General features: G+C 35.7%; 1 long non-coding RNA gene across 1 annotated transcript in view; it reads left to right on the top strand.

Moving 5' to 3' along the window:
- LOC144287904 (uncharacterized) overlaps nt 1-5,036 on the top strand; it is an 80,327-nt gene extending 75,291 nt beyond the window's left edge. The window contains exon 5 of the long non-coding RNA XR_013355730.1: nt 1,859-5,036. This is a non-coding gene — a long non-coding RNA (uncharacterized LOC144287904). The remainder of the gene's footprint in view (nt 1-1,858) is intronic.
- The last annotated feature ends 16,746 nt before the right edge of the window (nt 5,037-21,782 follow it).

Here is a 21,782-nt window from a genome sequence, read left to right as displayed (position 1 = left end):
GAATGCAAACTTGCAGCCACTGTGGAAAACAGCATGGAGTTTCCTCAAAAAAAGTTAAAAATAGAACTATCATATGATAATTATATACCATAATTATATATATATATATACACACACACCATAATTATCATATGATAGTATGATATATATATCATATATATATATATATCTCACTCTACTACCCCTCTCAACCCACCACAACCCCATAATCCACTATATTTCCTCAACCTACCACAACCCCACAACCTACATCTCCTCAATCCACCACAACCCCACAACCCACATCTCCTCAACCCACCACATTTCCTCAACCCACCACAACCCCACAACCCTTCAACTCACCACAGTCCACTGCCACTCAACCGTCCACAGCCCCTCACCCTGTCACAATCCCTTACCTTGCTATGACCCCTCCTATGAGCCTCCTCATAGGATAGGCCTAGCACCTCTACTCACCCTGCCATGATGGCTGATCCTACCTCAACCCCTATGATCACTATCAAGTCCATTCTAATTTAAATATATATTTTTTTATATATAGTTATATATCTAACTTAAATATACTATATATATAGTATTCCATATATAATAGAATACTACTCAGCCATAAAAAATGAAATTTTGCCCTTTGCAACAACATGGATGGATCTAGAGCGTATCATGCTAAGTGAAATTAGTCAGTTAGAGAAAGAGCAATATCATATGATCTCACTCATATGTGGAATTTAAGAAACAAAACAAATGAACAAAGAAAAAAAAGACAAACCAAAAATCAGTCTCTTTATTATAGAGAACAAACTGGTGGTTATCAGAAGGAAGGTGGTGGGAGTTAATGAGTGAAATAGGTGATGGGGATTAAAGAGTACTTATCATGATAAGCACTGAGTAGTGTATAGAACTGTTGAATCATCATACTGTATACCTGAAACTAATATACACTGTATGTTAACTATACTGGAATTTAAAAAAATATAGAATGCCATGCATAAAAAATAAGCAAATTAATATTTGTCTTATAAAAAGCATAGAAAGAAAATTGAGAGAAAATTTATTACAGTAACTCCAAATACAAGTAGAATTTACAAATATAGTTTTATTAATTTTCCATAAAGAAACAAATGTGTACATATGCATAATTATATATGTGTGTTTTAAAAAATAATAGTCACTTTTTTGTATTTAGGAGTATATTAATTTTAGATTAATTAAGATTTTTTTAAAGTGTATCATAAACTTATTTTGTTTGTTTTTATGATAGATTCCAATTTGTGTTTTATTTGAAATACTGACATCAGCCATATAGCATATAATATTGTCATATTTTGCTATTATCAGCTTGGTTTTGGTTTTTCTATTTAAAAATATTACTCTTGTATCAAAAAGAAAATAAGGATATAGAACTTTTATGTATGTGTGTATGTATTTATATATTTTTAAAATATTTTATTGAATTATTTGAGAGAGACAACATGACTGGGGGAAGGTGCAGAGGGAAAGGGAGAAGCAGGTTCCCCACTGAGTGGGGAGCCAGATGTGGTGCTCCATCCAGGGCCCTGAGATAATGGCCTGTGCCAAAATCAAGAGTGTGATACTTATGGATTAAGCCACTCAGGCACCCCAGGATATAGAACTTTTAAAAGAAATTCTTTATATTTTAAAATGATGGTAATATTTCATTATGAAAAATAGGACACACCCACTAATAGAAAATGTAAAAGATACAAGAAAGCAGGAAAAAAGCTATCGGAATGACTGTTGACATTCCTAATATTTTTTGTTTTTTTTCTATGCTATATAAATTTTATATATTTTAAATCAAACTGCTGATAATATTTGTTCTCCTTTTTTCTTTTTAAAGTAAGAAGAAAACTTTGAAAATCCTTGAATGGGGTCTCGCACATATTAAGCTACCTTCTCTGTCCACTTTGTCAAAGAACAGTATGGCTTAGTTCATTGTAGTCATGCTTATAATGACATTTTGAATCTATTTACATACATCATCTCATTCAGTTTCCTCAAGAATACTCCGATAAAACTGTTATTCCTGTCAATTTTATAGGCAAGAAAATCAAAGCTCTTAGAGATCTGGCAATTTGCTCCAAGTTCTATTGATTTTAAGATTGGAACTCAGGTTTCATTTGAGGGTAAAGCCTCCAATTTTAACCCTAAACTTTATTGCCAGCTCTGTCAAGGTGATTGAGTAATATTTAAACTGAAAAGAAAAACAGGTTAGATGGCTTCGTGGTCATCACAGTCACAGAAACCACCTTTTTAGATTTGTGCACTACTGGTTGAACAACTGATACATTCTCCTTTGGATGGGAAGATCTGAGTTTGCCTTACTGAGCTGCTGCTTTTTCCATAGACTGTGGGAAAATTGAGGATATCCTTGCTCCAAAGACCTAGGCCATGGCAGGTATTCTTCTACAGGAGGACCAGAGAGGTGCATAGTGGCAGCCTGCACAAGAGTGCATGGTTTCTAGTCTTCAGGGGCACCCTGGTGAGTAACTGCACTGTGTTGGTGGCTTCCTACTTTGTGACTGACTGGGAAAGATCATTCTAATCAAGACAGTAGACCTCCAAGTCTACTCAGAGGGGAAATATCAGGATGACAACCAGGATGAGAAGAACATCCAGAATCTGTGTATTTCTGCTACCATTCTGCAGCCCAACTCTGACCTCATCCTGCTTGATGCTAAGTTTACCATTTTGAAGCTCCTGAACAAGGCTCATGTCAGCCCCCTCATCCAGCTCATTTTCCTTGAGGCCACTTGGGACCTCAGCATCTCCTTCCAGGAGTCCCACATCACTGTGGCCTGCTGGAAGGTGCTGGCCAAGTGAAAGACCACTGGCTTCAAGAATAATATATGCTGTGCTCAGGAGTGGTCAAGGTAGCAGACTCATTGCTGCGTGAGGAACATCATGAAGACCATGGCATTCTAGTGAGTGACATTGATAACATGCCATTTGGGACACTACCTCCTTTTTTAATATCTGCTTCAGAGACGGTATGTGTGTATGTGTGCTTGTGTGTAGTCTTTCAGTATCTCCATCCATCCATCCATCCATCCATCCATCCATCCATCCATCCATCTCTCTGTTGCATGAGGCAGTGTGGACCTAAAGTGTGACTTTACCTGCAAATTTGGCTGTGCCAGGAAGAGGCTTCTGATTTCAGAGACAAAACTCAGTGGAGGGTGAGTAGAGCTCAGTTTCTAGTAGGCAACTGCTTCCTTGACTGCTCCAACAACCATTTGGAAGACACCAGAGTTTTCAAGTTCTTCAAAGACAGACTATATGAGTAGCAAAGAAAATCTTCCCATTCAACCAATCCAGTGGCCTTCTCCATCCTGCAGTGGTGTGAATGGCATGGTCAGTTCTGAGGGGAGATCTAGGTTTCATGAGGCCTATTCTGAGGTTCCAGAGAATCCAAGTTCTAACGATCTGACTGCAAGACGGCCCGGGACAGTGGAGCTTTGAAGAGGCACATGCTTTTTTGTACATTGCCACAGTACAGTGTGGTCCTTTTCCCTTCCAATGTCCTATACACATATTACTAAAACAAGGGTTGGTTTCTGACCTACAAAAAAACAAAACAAAACAAAAAAAACAAGTCTCCAAGCAAACAAAACAACAAACCCTTGAGTGGAGTGAGTGCTTAGTATTTACAGATGATTGAATGGGCAAGGGAAGAGAAACAAGTGAGGGAATCCAAATCTGTTCAATGAACACAAAGGGAAAAATCCTCGGGAAGTCAGTGGGGGAAAGGTTTTCCAAAGGAAGTGGATCTGAGATACTGGGCTACAGATCTCACAGGCAGAAGAGAAGAAACAGGAAGACAGTCAAGACTGGGACAGAAAATGAAGCAAAACATCTCAAAGGGTTTTTGGGATCCTATGCCTGGCATTGTAATTAGTGGGTGGTTTCCTCTGATTTAAGAGTCGGAAAAAATGTATGAAAGGCTCTCCAGGGACTGAGTGGATGGTAAAGAATCCCTACTGTAGATGCCAGGTACACAGACAAGTCTCTAATGAGTATTTTCCAGTATCAAGTTCAACTGGCACTGAACATACATACAAAAAGCGGATGAATTATTTTGGCATGTGGCTATTACATCTACCTTGTCACTGCCTCTGTCCCAGTGCATTGCAGCCGACACAATGTTTCCACTCAGAAGACATCAAAAGGTATATCTCACTTTAAATATGGTAAAAGAAACCCTGATCACACAATTTGAGACTTTTAATATGAGCTCTTCGTTGAATCTCTTTGCTTAATGTTTTCAGAGGTCAAAAGGAGTTGTTAACTGTCTGCCTTGAACCACAGAGAAAGTTACTGCTCATTCTAAGTGCAGATTTTTAGGAGGGTGTTCCTGGCAATTGCTTGCAGTTGGCTTTTTCAAATTTAAATGGGAATTAATATTCAGAACTGGTTTTGGTGGACAGGTGGGAAGATTCTGGAAAATAGGCCGTTTGTCAAGATGAATCTGGGCTACAACTTTTAAAGCGTTGTTGGTATATTTATCATAATTTTGGGCTAAAAACATATTAGTACTGTTTTTCACAAGCCTATTCATAATGAAATTTGTAATACTTTTTTCCCTGAAATGTCTTAATAATATGCCCTCCTTAAAGAAAAGTTTATGTAATACCTATGATTTGACTTATTTTATAGGATGCCCAAGTAATGTTTCACAAAGAATGTGTCTCATGTGCTTACTATTTTGAAAATCACTATAGTAGATGCTATCTCTAATGCCATTCTCAATATGCTCCATTTTGAAACTTCCACTATTAACTATTTTTGGTGTTATTTCCAATTTTACTCACTTTCTTTTATAATAAATCAATATCAAGCCTTTATTTTTGAGGTGTTATATTTCATATCTGTGTGTCCACCCATGGTTGAATATGGATATTGTGTACATTCAATGAGTACTCTCTATCCTTCGTCTTCTGAGCCTGGAGTACTTGCAAAAATATTTTGGTGAATGAATTAATTGATGCAAAACATGGGTCTAAGTATCACAGTATTAAATGGGCAAAAAAAATACTTAATACATTTTGGACTAATTATTAGTTCACTAAAAAATATAGAATCAAGAATGGTAATATAACCATAATTTTTTGTTTTTACTTAAATTTATATCAACAAAATAAAAATATAACTCAAAATACCTAATTGTGTGGATATATTTTCAGCGTTTAAGAACTACTAGTTAAAAATACATCTGTAGGATGTTCTATCTAAAATTTCATTTTTTGGAGATAATTTAAAAAATAAACAAATATCAGAGGGCTCATTTGATTACCTAGAGATCAGTAAATAGAAGTCCTACTTCCCTTCAGAGCTTTTGCCATGATTAAACAGGAATTGTTCATCCAGAGCTCCTGAAATAAGACATCTAATTAGGGTACATGCTAACTCATCTTGAAACTGATGGAGGAGAGTTGAACACAGAGGTTAAACATGATCTAAGATTATTGGAAAAGCTTCCAGGAATTCATTTTCGCAGTAGAGAATGTAAACTGTTATAATTAACACCACTATTCCCAGTGTAATTTCTTCAATATTTGCAATTATTAGATTCTAAATAAGTATAAAATGTAGTATATAAGAATTGTACTTAGCTAAGCAGTATTGGTGATATAACTGAATGAGTTATTTTTCATTTTGTTTAACATTTTGAAGCCAACACATATTTTTCCAAATGGGTTCTCTATAGAACCTATTTATTCTGCCTTAGGTTTATGATGTTAAATATGAATCAAAGTGGTTAACTTCCTAGGTATCTACTGAAAGTTCTTGTCATTTAAACTATATATTATAAAGGAAGTTTTGAGTATTTCAGTAATTCCTAGGAGAGTCACTTTCTAGTTAAGGTACAAGTAATTTATATTCTGAGTTGAATCATTTGGGGGAAATTCTTCCAGAAAGTTAAAGCCTGACCAAGAGCAGTGCTTTTAAGGCTTTAATTAGAGAAGTAGGCCTACATTATTTAAATGCTTTTTAAATATATCTTATATGCGAACCTGTTTTTTAGATATTCAAAGAAATTTTTAAAAAAATTCATGGAAATTTGGAAACTTTGGAAATTATTTATAATTGAGTACAAATTGGCAAAATATGGCTTGCTTTGAGCCTCATTTATGAGTTTGGAACTCAGCCTTTGATGGCTAACTCGGGAAGTGTTGGTGTTTAATGGAAAGAATCCTTGACGCTGATACTACTTATCACCTCCTGTTTTTAGTTCATCCTTCAAAAAAAGGTTTTCAAACATCATGATTTTCTTATGCTTGCAAATTAAAAACATCATCAAATAGACTAAATAAAAAATAAGATTTAAAAAAATTTTCTAAACAAAGCAGCTGATTCATTAAAAAAAATGGTGGCCATGCTTCTCTTTTTCACCATAGACCAACTTATCCAGATATATTATTCAGTACTCACAGTCTTAAAGTTCTTGAAGCCTCTTTTGGGCACCACATATTTTATATTTTTTGTACTTTTCAATCTGTGATTAATGCTTAAGGTATATACAAACAATTCCTTTAAAATAAATTTAGTATGTGGGGGATTTTTAGAAAACCCAGGGATTTACAAATAATTGAGAGATTTGAAAAGAGCACTTTAGCAGTCAGACTTTGGACTCAGTTTGTAGTGAAGGAACTATAAGATTTATAGTAAAAAGATGAACATGGAAAACAAGAGAATCCTTATATAAAGAGGAGTCAAGTTCAAAAGTGATAATTCTTTCTTGAATTGAGGAACTCAGTATTCATGAGGTAGGTCTTCCTCCAACCCTCTGACCCTCTCACATATATCCTGCTTTTTTAGCTTTAGCAGTGAACTCTATTACAGTTAACTCCTTTTATGTATGTGTGAAATTAGTCAGGTCTGAAATGGACTCCAGGCCTCTGGGTCCATGCTTCTCTTCTACAGAATTACTGAGGAACTATGAACTATTGTGCCATGAAAGAATATAAAGGCCAATTTATTAACATGCATCTGCATATATCTTGTTATTATTTGCAAGTCTTAATGTTAACCAGTCACTTCAAGTTTTATAGGATGTAATCTAGTACATGTAAATAAAAGTCAGGGTTCTTGAAATAAAGCCATAAAAGTACCAGATTGCATTCAAAGAGCAGATGTTTTGTGATGTCAAGCTGAATATTTATGGTCTTCCTTTAAGCCAATCACTGAAACTGACAATTTATCACAAATTATTTGACCATCTTAAGAGAACAATTTCATTAGAAAGAGGCTAAAAACTTTGCTTTGCAAACAAATAAACAGATTTTTATTCTTAAGAAAAGGAAAGGAATCCAATACAAGACAGAAGTAGAAAAATTCTGCAAATATATTCAAGATTCTCTGATTAGTAGTGACTAGTGACCCATAACAACTAGCTTAGATGTCTCTTAATTAGATTGTGCTAAGTACTCCAATTTACCTGAAAGTTGAAAAAATTACTCCAAATTTGGTTCTTACTAATTTAAATTCTCAATCAAAGTAAATTTAGTGATGAAGTTGGGTATATAAAAATGTGTTAATGAACATCTTATTTATGGTTGGTCTAGGAAGTGTTCCCAGTTTATTCTGGCTTTTTTATAGCAAAGGTCAGAAAGGAACTTGAGAATTTACTTTCTGTTAAACAAACATATCACTCCTGCTGTTTTTTTTTGTTGTTGTTGTTAATTTTTTATTTATATATGATAGACACAGAGAGAGAGAGAGAGAGAGAGGCAGAGACATAGGCAGAGGGAGAAGCAGGCTCCATGCACCGGGAGCCTGATGTGGGATTCGATCCCGGGTCTCCAGGATCGCGCCCTGGGCCAAAGGCAGGCGCCAAACCGCTGCGCCACCCAGGGATCCCTGTTTTTTTTTTTTTTTTTTTTTTTTTTAATGAGGGAAAGGGATACTATTATTCACTATGTTTCCCTTGTGTTAAGACATGTAAGTTCATAATAGAGTAGAATCATAAGTAAGGTTGCTTAAGTGAAACTTGAACCCCCTATACAACATCTCTAACATGTTATTCTATCTCTACTGGAGTATTCCAGTAATGAAGTAGTCTGATTGGTCTTTAGGTGGATCATTTTTTTAAAGATTTATTTTATTTGTTTATGATAGAGAGAGAGAGAGAGAGAGAGGCAGAGACACAGGAGGAGGGAGAAGCAGGCTCCATGCCGGGAGCCTGACGTGGGACTTGATCCGGGGACTCCAGGATCACGCCCTGGGCCAAAGGCAGGTGCTAAACTGCTGAGCCACCCAGGGATCCCAGGTGGATCATTTTGTATCAACTTGGATTATTCACAAGTTCATTCACTTAACATAGTCCTAAGAAATGGAGCAACCATATTGAACCAAACAAATGTAGTCCCTCTCCATGTGGAATGTATAGACTGATTTTTTATATTAAGTCAAATTCTACCTCTCTGTAACATCCCAACTTCTCCTATTTGTTTTAATCATATCCACTTTCTATTCCAATAACCTACACAGTTAACCATGCTCTCTTTTGTTAACCGATACATAAAGTGATAATTTTTACATAAAACCTGATTAAAAATAAGCTTTGAAGGTGAAAATTTGAGCTAGCAGTATAGTATAGGCTATTTGCAAAACATTTCAGCTAAAACATGTATGAACAGATGCACTGAAAGTTCTACCATTTTCCTTCCTCTGGTCCATGTTCCTGAGCTTGTTTCATTAAAGCTCAGTGAGTAAAACTGATTGACAAGTAAAGCAATGTAAATGCAAATACCTGAATCCACAATAGGGCCGCCCATTTAGAAGAGAATTGATGGCTCTATAAATACAATACTAAATAAATACGTATGTGTTGAGAATTACCTACAAAACACCATTATTTTGTTCTTAGAAATATTTTGTTGTTGTTTTATAGGTGGTTACCAAAATTATTTTTTAAATGGACATAAAATAGACATTAATTATCTGCAGATTATATATGGGAAAGAATTTAACATATAATCTCATGCACTAGAAGACCAATTATTCTTTGAACCAAACCTTCCACCACCAATAATGGAATGCAGCCATATTTCCTTAATTGGCTCATGAATATGTTAAAGGAACAGAGTTATGATCTTTTGCATATTTATCAATTCTATGTTTTCCTACTTATCTAGAAAGATTAACTTTGACAAAGAAAGAACTTATATTGACTTATTTTTTAATTCAAAAAACATATTTTATGTCTTAATTTACAGTCTTCATAGTATGTCTTCACAGTGAATGCAGAATAATTATTGATTTTATCATTTCAAAAAAATGGTGAATGAGTTATTTAGACCAGCTTTTCATTTTGTATAAATGTAAAATCTCCTTTTCAATGTTTCTAAATGTTACTCTACCTTATCAAGCAGATCCATAAGTTGTAACTGCCACTATACAGCATTTTCCTTGTCATCATTATTTTCATCATAAATGAAAGCATCCATTTTATTAGCATAATCCTCTATCAATATTCTGGTGCTAAATATGTTTTTGTTGATATATATTGGCAAAAGGGATCAACTGAAAAGGAGGAGGTGGAGAATGTTGTCTGGATTGCTTCATTTTTGTTAAAATGACCACTTTCTTGTTTTCTGACCAGGAAGGGCAAGAGTAAGTATGATAGCATTTGTCATCCTGGAAAAGAACAGGCTCAAATCATGAGTACAGTTTAGGTAGTAATGGAAGGAAAAGCAGTAAGGAGAGAAAAATTTCAATGCGTGACAATCTAAGTGGGGAATTGAGTCAATTGGACAATTCTTTGCCCTGTGATTACTCTGTACTCCCAGGTACAGTTGCCATGACATGCTGTCAGAATTAAAGGACTGTTTCCTGAGGTATAGTCCTATCCAGGCTGAATCACTAGGAAAGTGGCTTGTTCATATATGAGGATCACATTTTCCCCCACTAGTAAGTGAGATGAGGAAACCATCTCTCACCCCTGTGCACCAGCTCAGTGCTCCTCAACCTTTATTTTAGTCATAAGCATTCTTGAAAATCAAATAAAAGATAGAAACTGTATTAGAAAAGTGCACACGTGTGCACACACACAATTTTAAATGCAATTTGAAGGGGTTCACACACTTTCTGACACTCAGTTATGATTCTTCTTGAGGCCATGGATTCCAGGTTAAGAATCTCCTATACTAGAGAAGAGGAAAGTAGATTTTATCAGTGTATTCCATGTATTAGATATTATAATAAGCACTTTATATGCACTATCTTATAATAATCCTGTGAGTTACTTTTATTGTCTCCATTTTTTAAATGAGCTGGTAAGCATTAGTGACTTACCCACGGTTAAACAACCTATGACTGAAGAGCTCAGAATACTAATTAGTCTGTTCATAGATACCTTATTGCTAACATTCTTTAATTCTCCTCTTTCTGTTTTCCCTTTCCTGTAGCTAATATTCCAAACAGTGTTCCTAGCTCTCAGTTCCCTAGAGTATTATTTAGTTTCCCCTTATCCTTATCCTGGCCAATATTTACTTATTTTCTTCCCACTGGGGGCTCCCATTATGCTTCCTGGCTGGGATTTGGTGCCATGCTATCTCTCCTTTCACCAGCTACCCAGAAGCAGAATCTTTGGACATGCACCTTCCATATGCTCTTTTACCCTATCCCCACCGATAGCCTGTATAGGTTTAGTCTCACATCTGTTCCTCAGCCAATACTAATTGAGGAAGGAAGTAGACTTTGGTTTAGTGAGTCTTAGAATTAAATTACTTTGACAAGATCTACTGAACTAGTCTCCAATAGCTGGGTTCCTAAGTGTCTATTTTCTGACAACCAGATAAATCAACCAATATTTTTAGCGTATGTCTTTGTGGATCTCTATAGTTTTCATTTCACGGTATTCCCTGTGACAGCATGTGAAGACTTTTAGAATCTTGGAAATTAAGTAAAAGAAAATATCCTTTGAGACTTAAAATGTTAGGTAATAAGGCGGAATGGAGATATGCAAAGTTGTGAGAAAGGTAAAGACTGGTTCCCATGTTTAACAAGATTTGATTATAACGTGGCTATCTATATTTAAAAAAAAAAACAACTGCATCTGTCAAAATAAGAATTGACCATAGAAATATAGAAAAAGAAGGGTTGCAGAAGATAACTTTTAGCAATGCTAATCCCAGAATAGTCAAGGAAATGTACGCTCCTAATTACTCTTTGAAACTCAAATGCTTCTTCCCCAAGAAAGGCATTCCTCTTATGAAGAGAGATGCAAGGAACTGTAGGCAATGAACACAGCATGTTCTGGATCCATTCACAACAACAATATTTTTATGGGGATGTGGATGTGTTTTATGTTATCTTAGCCTAATGCAATTAAACAATTTATACATCAAATCACCCTGTACTGATTCTACACTTATCTAGTTACCATCTAATTATGATTTGATTTTCCATTTAGTTCTTTCTATGGGCAAACATTAATTGCACATATAGATGATAAATATTTGGTGTCTATGACAGTGATTTCTCAAGATGACTTAATAAAGTGGTCTTTGAACATTATTTGATTTGTCTTAAAGCCAGACTGCAGCTGAACACTTTCTAAAGCAAGTGGTCTGCTTAGTGTGGCAGTTAGATTTCTCATTGAAGATACACAGTCAGGATTTACAGGTCTTCCCTAGTCTTGGGTGAATATTACTTAAAGTCTTTCAGTTTCTCATCACCTGCTACTCTGACCACCATCAAAAAGGTAAGATTGAACATTCATTGCAGGAGGCAGCTCTCTGAAGTGATTTATCTATCTAGGGTAGTTTCTAGGAAGGTCTTAACCAGTACCAAGCAGCCCTTCCTTTATGGTTCTTCTTTTTAAGATTTTATTTATTTATTCATGAGATACAGAGAGAGAGAGAGAGAGAGGCAGAGACATAGGCAGAGGGAGAAGCAGGCTCCATGCAGGGAGCCTTTTGTGGGACTCAATCCTGGGACTCCAGGATCATGTCTTGAGCCAAAGGCAGATGCTCACCTGCTGGGCCACCCAGGCGTCCCTCCCTTTATGGTTCTGCAACAAATTTCATCTTTCTGAATAGATTTTTACAATGTCTTCTCTAGGATAGGATTGGGTTTCTCTTTGCTCCCAACTCTGTAGTCAGAGTAGCTCCTTGGCTAATTATATGTATCCAGTCCATTGCTCTGCATCAAACTCTAGCCATTTGGATGGTATCCAGATGCCTAGAAACAGAGCTTTGGCTTGACTGTAAATTGATAATAAACCTGCAGAGTGCTTGGCTCATGGACTGTGTGATAGCCTATTCCTGTCCCCTTGAACTCTTGGCTGAGGTCTTCTAATATAGAGGAAAAACTGAAAATGATTCTTCCTGGCCACCCAGTGTTTGACAACCATCTCGATCTGCCCCTCTGGTGTCTAATATTACTAGAAAGGTGAGCAGGCACTGACAGTGATCTGGTTTATGCCTGAAGTTTCTGTACCTTTTGAAAACTCACCAAACCAGAACCTGTAATTAGATTAGTTTTTCCAACACTGTCTTCTGCTCAGTTCAGTTTCTCTCTCTTTCTAATGGTTGGATTGCAGAGGGTCTTATATGCCAGGCTTAGAAATATAGACTTAAGTCATGTCATGTTAGCAGGTGAGACTGCCCTCCAAAGATTAATAGGTAGAAAAAGCATAATGAATTGAAAAGAGAGGACATTTTTAGATGGGGGCCAAGTAGACTAAAACAGGGATCTGACTCCTGCTTATTTTTTTATTTATTTTATTTTATTATTTTTTTAAAGATTTATTTATTTATTCAGAGAGAGAGAAAGGAGGCAGAGACACAGGCAGAGCGAGAAGCAGGCTCCATGCAGGCAGCCCGATGTGGGACTCGATCCCAGGCCTCCAGGATCACACCCCAGGCTGCAGGCGGCGCTGAACTGCTGTGCCACTGGGGCTGCCCTCCTACTTATTTTTTTAAAGTAAAGTTTACATAGGACATAGCCACTCTCATTCATTTATGAATTTTATTTATTGATATTGCTCTACCATAGAAGTGTTGAGAAGTTGTGACAGAGACCAGATAGTATGCAAAGCCTAAAATATTTACTATCTAGTCCTTTACAGAACAAGCTTGCAGACTCCTGACTCAGGTGATGATTACAGAGACCTGCACAAATTAAGGAGTTAGCAGTAAGAATGAAAGAAGAACCACTTATGAAGGACACTGAAGGATTTTTACTGCAAGTTCTTGATAAATGCCTAAGAAGTTTTTAATGCACAAGTCTATCTCAGATGTTACATTAAACTTGAGTAGTTTTGCCACTGTGACAGGTACAATACCACCCTTTTGTCCCAAAAAGTAAAAGAAAAAAGAAGAATCTATTTTGATTTGTTACAAAATAATAACTTACTATCTTTGAAACAATGGTCATGTTTCATCTGAAGCTTTATGATTTGGGGGAGGAAACAAAATGAATTCAATGGCTGGGAAAGTGGAATAACACTAGATAGGGTAGATAGAAGAAATATTTCATGCATTTGCTGAAGTACAGCTTCAACCAATGTGGAAAAACTACAGATTTCTGAGAAAATAAGAGCAATGGACATGTCTGAATTCTCAAGAGCAAAACCCAAACCTCTCTAACAAAATAAACAAATAATTAGTCATGTGGTGAGAAAGAAGGAAAGAAAGAAGAAAGAAAGAAAAAAGAAAGGATCTTATGTTAACTAAAATTCTTCTCTATGCAATACAATCTATTTCTACTTTCACTGTTATGTTTCCTCTATTAATTCATTAATAAGCAAAGTCTCAGGGGAGAAATTATATTGAATATAGAGGACAAAATGTCAATACTTTGCTTCTGAGTTCCAAAATAGGCTCTTGAGACTCATAGCAGAGACATATTCTTGAACGTTAGGGCTTCTGACCTGTAAGGGTCAGAATATTGTATTTCTAAGGCTAGAAGTAATCTAGTTGGTTCTATAACTAATAGTCTGGAAATATAACAGGAGTGTATCCCTGGACATTAGGTAAGGGTTGTCCAAAATAGAGGAGTACTGGAGAGGATGTGGACTTTATTTTAGAAACTTGTATCAAGAAGGTATCACTCCTCTAATGACAACCTAAGACTCCCCTAAGACTCCCCCTAAGAACTGAAATATAATGGGTACAGCTCTACAACCTCAACTATGCCTGGGGCAAGGAGGTGTAGGATACAGAAGATACCTCTGTCTTGAGTTTCAGAGAGTACTGGGGATTGGGTACACCTTGTAGAGAAGCCCTGTGTCCTGCATTATCTCAAAGATGTCAACTCATTATGGTACAGAATTTACCTAGGCAGAAGAGTTTCAGGCAGCTCTACAGAGTTTTAGGAGAGGGGTCAATTGTTTTCTGTATCCCTCAAACAAGGTATGGATATAGCTAAGAGTCAACTGGAGAATCAAAAGTCCTTGCTGTTGGAAAGAGGATGTAGAGGTCAAGGCCTAATGAAAGAAGACTAGCTGGACTACAGAACATCTCTTTGAAGACAAACAAGAATAATGTAGTATATCTCTCCAGTGTGGTACTGCTTGAGCTGATCCAAAATTTAGGTATAATTCTGGAGATAAAGAAGAGGGGGAAAAACTAATTGACTGAAAATTTTTAATTGTGTCTGAGAAAATATTGCATTGACTCTTAAAAACTCTGATTAGAATGAGTTTACATTGAATTGAGTAGGTTGAAGTTCTTGCCACTAGACAAAAGGAGTATCTTAATATAAAAAATAATATTTAAAAAATATATAGCAGAGATTTTGCATTCTGAATATTTGTACTCCCCATTTACATATCAAGAGAATTTTTAAAAGTTATTTGCCTTTAGGTAGTATGATTATAACCATGATCTTTTTTTTGTATTCATTGTGTTACACTTACTAAATTTTTACAATGTATATGTATTATTTTAATAAATATAAGCACTGATATATTTCAGAGGTATTGAGTTAGTTCGAAAGAGAAAAAAAGTGTACATAGATTGTGCAAAGAGAATTTTGTCCACATCTGTATACATAGAACATGACTCTCATTAGTGGCTACATTCTGGAAAAGGAACAGTGTCTTTCATCCTCTGCGTGTACACAGATGAAGGTTTCTCTTTCAATCAAGCAAGATAATGGGGATAACACGAGAGTGCACATAATGGTCTGGAAGAGGAAAGGTGGTATAATTCAAAGAGTGTTTGTTATTGTTACTATTTGGTCATCCAAGTTGATTAGTGAGAGGGAGGGAGAGAGAAGAGGAAAGGATGGAAGGAATCATGAAAGGGTGGAAGGAAGGAAGGGAGTGAGGGAAGGAGAGAGGTATAGCACAATAAACCTGATGGGTAAGTTATACAAATCCCCTCTTACTGTCATAGGATACCCTGGTACACCAAATAAATTACCCTGTTTAATCATCTCATTGTCTTTTTAGCATCAAAACCAACTATGAACAAAACCAAAATCGTGTTTTAACATTCTGCAGAAGATGTCTGCCTTCAATATTGTCATTAAAGAGTGAAAAGAACCTTGATACTGACCTTGAGTTTCTTTTTATGGGTCAATGGGGAACTGTTTTCCCAATAAGGATAAAATGACTTTATCAATATTAATTTTCTAGGTTATTGATGATGATGTGAAAAATTTTATAGTGAGAAAAAATATTTTGAGGACATAAATTCTTTTGACATAGGGGCTGAAGTGAAATTACATAGGATAGTTGGCAGCACATTTAGAGTGCTATTTACTAAAATTTAATTTTGTTATTTTTAAGTTGATTTAATAATATATTTATTAGAATAATTTAATGACAAATAATGACATGTAGTGGGTTTTATGCTAATTTATTAAAAATTAAAATTATGTATGAGGGAGCAGAGGGGAGAATAGATAACTCATTGGCATATATTTGCAAATATCTTGGGAGGTGGAGAGGTGTATTCCTGTTTGAATAATAGGAGACCAAGAAATACATAAATCAGTTATCATAAAACTAAATGAAAAGAAGCTAGAATTGAGATGTTTTTCTTTCTTCTACTCAGGTACATTTTTCAGGTATAATTATTACCCAAAGGGGCTACATTACATGGCTGATTTAGGTTAGCTAAGCAAAAAGAATTTTATACTTCAAAGTTCAATAGGAAGAGGCAATGACAATTTATGTCTTTACTGCCAAAGAAACAAGGAGCTTTAAGAAGAAGATTAAATGTAATGATAGTTTAAAATCTTTCACTATTACTAATAAAATTGTCAAAATTGAAAACTTAGACTGTATATAAGGGAACTTGCATAAACTTAAGGAATAAGATGCATAAAACTGGAGTTGGTAATTTATTTCTACCTGAACAAATTTATTGCTTATATTTTATTAATCAAATTTGGTTTGTGTGGGTTTTTTTTCCTCTACATTCCTAGACTTCCTATCTGATTGGTCATAGGTTGAAGCTTATTGACAGGTGTATGCATACAAATATAAACACCAGTGATACTCTCAGATCAACTCCCTGAAAATGCAACATTTAGCCATGTATATCAGTTATTAAACAGTTCTGTGCCTAACATTTTGCTGTGTATTGTGAAATAAGAATTTTTACATTTCCAACACCCAGTAGCTGTCCTTAAAATGGCTCTGTCAGTTAGGGAGCTGGATGTTATTCCCATTTGATCCATGAGAAAACTGGGACTCAGAGTTATATACCTTCCTGAAGTTAGTGAGAGCAAAGGATGATGATGATGATTATTATTATTTTAGGGAGAAAAGAAATTTAAGGGAGACACTGAAGCTTACTTAAAGGTGAGGAAAAAAACTATAAAATTATGTCCAAACAAAGTCTAACAGTGGAAGAATAATATTATTTTGGGTACCTTTCAGGCCAACATGTCATTAAAATAGATTCCAGATATTCTTATTTCATCAAAATGGTGGATAGGTTGAGGAGCTTTGCCAGAATAGCATCTGAGAAGTTGAAAAATTCTAGCCTTACAGATCTGCACTATTTGTCATCTTTAAGCATACAGGCAGATGTCATCCCTGCTTAAGAAACAAATTTTGGCCCTAAGAATATTTATTATATATGTGTGTTTCTTTTAATACAGAACTCAAGAACTATTTCAAGGTCATCTACCTTCTCATTCATCAAGTATTTATTAAGCATCTATAATACACCTATGATTTATCAGAAATGGTGTTAGAGCCTTTGGATAGAGCACAGCCTGATAGAAGGGCAACGATGCTGTTAAAAAGAAAACCACTAGCCTAACATGGAGCCACTGATGTTAAGACTCATGTCAGCAAATCAACACTTAATACCTAACTTTATAGCAGTTTCAACCCCCACCTCCCGGAATGTAACCTTCAAGCAGTCAGCATAGGATTTCCTGGTCAGCACTAGGAAATTTACTGATAGACCCTTTCCGTTCCCCTTTGGAGGGCAACCTTGACAAAAACAATATACTCTTTGCTAATAATTTCCATTTTTCCACTCCCTCTCTGCCTTTAAAAACCTTTCCTGTTCTATAGCTCAAAAGAGCTCCTTTCTATTTGCTGGATGGGATGCTGTCTGATTCATGAACTGTTCAATAAAGCCAATCTTTTAAATTACTCAGTTGAATTTCTGTTGTCTAATAATGCCTTCACAGTACTTAATAGTGGGAAAGATCAATAATATACAAATAAATAATATATTCTTAGGAAGTATAGTTTTAATTGAAGAAAATTAAGGAGTATAATGATTTAGGCAGCTTAGATTCAGGATGAGTAAAGGTTCCCTTGAGAAAGGGATATTAAATTTAAGACCTGAAGGGAAATTAGGAATTAGGCTAAACTTCTGGGGAAAAGAATCCCCAGATAGGGCAGGAGTTACAAGCAGTACCAAGTTGCTGACAGATTTGGTTCTTTATCCTCCGGAAAGTATGGAGGAGTTTTAAATGGGCAGTTACAAAGTTAAATTTTTAGTTAATTTAACTGCTGGGAGGAAAATGGATTGAAGGAAAATAAAAGAAGATACAGGAAGCTGAAAGCAGAGATTGTGGTGAACTGGTGTAGAGCCATGGTGGGGGCAATAGAGATGGGAACCTATTGGACATACATGTATTTAACCAAAAAATGAGCACTGCATAGACAAATGCTGATTATCATTTTTTGGCTAAGCTTATTTTTTGTCAATAAGTAACAATATTTTAGAATAAAATCCATAATCCAAAATATTAGTGGGATATTATTGTTTCTACAACTTTGCAGATCTCTTGCCAAGTCTATGCAAAGAAGTTGAAAAAGAATGCTGAAAGCATGAACTTTTTGAAAAACCTCAGTGTCTGGCATAGTGTTCAAAAGAAGTATGTCCCACACTTGCTCAGTTTTGAGGCTTCACAATAATTATCTAAAAACCAGCAGTGTGAGGCGTGAGGCCCATCCTACCAGAGTTCAAGAAGTCCATTTTTTGTTTCTATTTTTGTTTTTACCAGTTTTATCCCCCAGGTGTTTTCTGAACATCCCCTGGGAAAGCTGACATGTTTATCAAATCTGTCCTGGTGGACATCTACCACTTTAGCCAGCCAAGTGTCCCTAGACCACAACATGGCTTTTATGCATGTCACCCCTGTGGTCCTGAGACTGGATTCTCTCAACAGGCTATTATTCTTTTCCCATTTCCCCCCTGCAGATTACATTCCCTGGCCTCAGATACCCTATGGTGATAAGTGAGTCTATAATCCTTAAGGAGATTTTTCTGAAGGCCTGGGGATAACAGAAAAGATTTGCAATTCAGAGAGAACTGAGCTGGAAACTTTAAATAGTCCATCTCAGTCCATGACAGATGCTCTCCCTGGTGGGACCACCCTTTCTCCCCAGCCTGTGGTCCACAGTGTGAACCTGCAGGTACAGAAGCCTTCTTACTTCCAAAGTAACTCTATTCCAATTATCACTTCCCTACCAGGAGTCTGCTCCCAGGCACTGAAGAGAAATGCATGTTTCTCAGTGAAAAATACTTGCAGGTGTACAACTGGAAAAGGCCAACTTAATGTTTTTGTTTTTGTTTTTGTTTTGCTGAGGGCTTTAGCCCCTTGATCTTGGGTTTCTCCATTGCAGGGTTGGATTTGTGCCTTACATTTGCCAAGCCAAAAAAGATCATTGAATTATTACACCCTGAACAAAACAATAGTTACCCTCCAGTATGGTTTCAGCTTTTAGAGAAACATACCTGATCAGAGTTTAAAATGCTCAGGTCTATATTAGGTTTCTAGGGCTTCCCAAACAAAATACTACAGATTGTGTGGCTTTAGCAACAGTTTATTGTCTCACAATTCTGAAGACAATAAATAAAATACTAGAAGTCTATGATTGAGGTGTCAGCAAGATTGGTTCCTTCTGGGAGCTGTGAGGAAGAATCTTATCCATTCTTCTTTCCTAGCTTCTGGTGGTTGGCTGGCACTCTTTGGCTTTCCTTGGGTTATAGAATCATTATGCCAGTGTCTGCCTTCATAGTTGTGTGGTGTTCTTCCTGAATGCCTTCACATTGTCTTCCTTTTAGTGTCTTAGAGTCCAAATTTCCTCTTTTTATATAAACACCAGTCATAGTGGATTAAGGTCCCACCCTGTTCCAGCAAGGTACTCATCCTAGCTCAACTAATTGCATCTACAACCATCCTATTTTCAAATAAGATCACACACTGAGGTACTAGGAATTAGGATTTAAAAAGATGAATTTCAGAGGGACACAATTCAATGTATGACAGGTTCTTATCTCCATTGGAGCTCCTATGGGAAGAGATATTTTGAATCATGTCACTTTCCACATGATTTGATTAATAAATTACCAGGAACCAAGACTTTAGTGTACTTGGCCTGGAGGGAAATGAACCTGGGAGAAATTGCCTCCCTCCCTGCGGAAAAAGAAGTCCTTGCAGTTGAGGGGAAGAGGTTGGTGGTCAGTGGAATTATCCCAAGTTTAATCCTTTACCTGCCTTCTCCTACCCTCATTGTTTTATTTTGGGTTATGAAAGTATTATATGATCATTGTAGAATATGCAGAAAATACAAGTAATTGTAGAGGAGGGAGAAAAAAAGCCAAAATCCTAATAACCAACACTTAAAAATGGAATAATCTTGTTTATTAAAAATTGAAATTATCTTGTATACAAAGTTTATTATCCTGCCTTTTCTACTTAACATTATATTACGAACATTAAAAAATATAATAATATGTTTTAATGGGACGCCTGGATGGCTCAGCAGTTGAACGTCTGTCTTCAACTCAGGGCATGATCTTGAGGTCTGGGAATTGAGTTTTGCATTGGGCTTCCTGTGAGGGGCCTGCTTCTTCCTCTGCCTATGTCTCTGCCTCTCTCTCTGTGTCTCTCATGAATAAATAAAATCTTAAAAAAATATATGCCTTGATATCTTTTAAAAAATGACTGCTTGGTATTTCATTACTGGACATATTATAATTTATTTAACTATCCTCTGGTTGATTATTTAGATGATTTCTGTATTCATATTAAACATTATAGAAAATGAAGATTTTTGTACATAAATCTTGCGTGTATCTCTAATTATTTCCCGTGGTACATCCCTGTAAGTGGAGTCACAGGTCACATTTTTCAAGTTTTTGATTTGTGCTGCATACATAACCACCCAAGAGTGATTTAACTTATTTCACTATGTCAAATAATACTCATATAGCTTATCCCTTGTCAGCACTGGATAGAGTAACATAAATTCCAAATTGAGGAGTAAAATGTTCCATTGCTTTATTTGCTTATTTTCATTTTTGTAATGATGTTGAACTGATTTTTTTAGACATTCATATTTCTGTTTTTGAAAATTGTCTTTTAATGTTCTTTGTCCATTTTTCATTTAGGATTTTTATTATTGTTATTTTCTTTCTTACCAATTTGTGAGAGGTCTTTTTTAATCACATGTTACGCAATGTATTTTTTTCTTCAGGATGTCATTTGCCTTTTAGTTTTGTTTATGGTTTGTTTTAAAGTATAAAAACTTAATTTTTATGCCATTGACTATGTCAGTCCTTTCCTTTATGGTTTCTAGCTTTGATTTTATGCTTTGAAATTGCTTTCTCAACCCAATAGCATATAAAAATTCATCTGTTTTCTTCTTTTGTGTGTATGTGTGTGTGTGTTTAATCTTTATACATTTAACTGACTAGAATTAGGCTGACTAGAATTCATTTTTGTGTGTAGAATAAGGAAGGAACCACATTTTTTAAAATTTCTTTTATATATATTTATACAGTTGCCTCAGCACATAATTCTTCTTCCCACAACTTGGAATACTATTTCTGTCCTAAACCAAATTCTTACTCTATTGGAGTTGGGCTTTGGTTTTTTTACATTCTATTCCTTGGAGTGATTTTCAAGGTCTTCCATTTTTAATTTTGTTTTTATAGCCTAATATAGATATAAATATTTGAAAAATCATTTCAAATAATTTTTGCTTGTTTCTCACAGCAACCTTGTCTTGATATGAAAGACTATATTATACTAAGTTCTTCAGGGTTCCCTTCCCTTGTTCAGAGCACTGGTAATCACTTATTTCTGGAGACACCCAACTGTAAGGCTAACTTTCAGCTTTTGGAAGTGGTAACCAAAATGGAGGTAATGGGAGTTGCCAGCCTGGGTGCAGGCAGTAAGGGTATGCATTGACTGTAAAGAATTTACAAACGACAAAATAACTGAAAAACACCGATCTGCTTTTTATTATCCCTGTGTACCAGCAAGTTTAAACAATGTTAATGATAAAATACTCCTCTCCTAAAAAAATCTTTTGTTGGTTTAAATTC

The sequence above is a fragment of the Canis aureus genome, chromosome 17 (genome assembly GCF_053574225.1).
Source record: "Canis aureus isolate CA01 chromosome 17, VMU_Caureus_v.1.0, whole genome shotgun sequence".
Lineage (NCBI taxonomy): Eukaryota > Metazoa > Chordata > Mammalia > Carnivora > Canidae > Canis > Canis aureus.
This window is presented reverse-complemented; position numbering and strand designations above follow the sequence as displayed.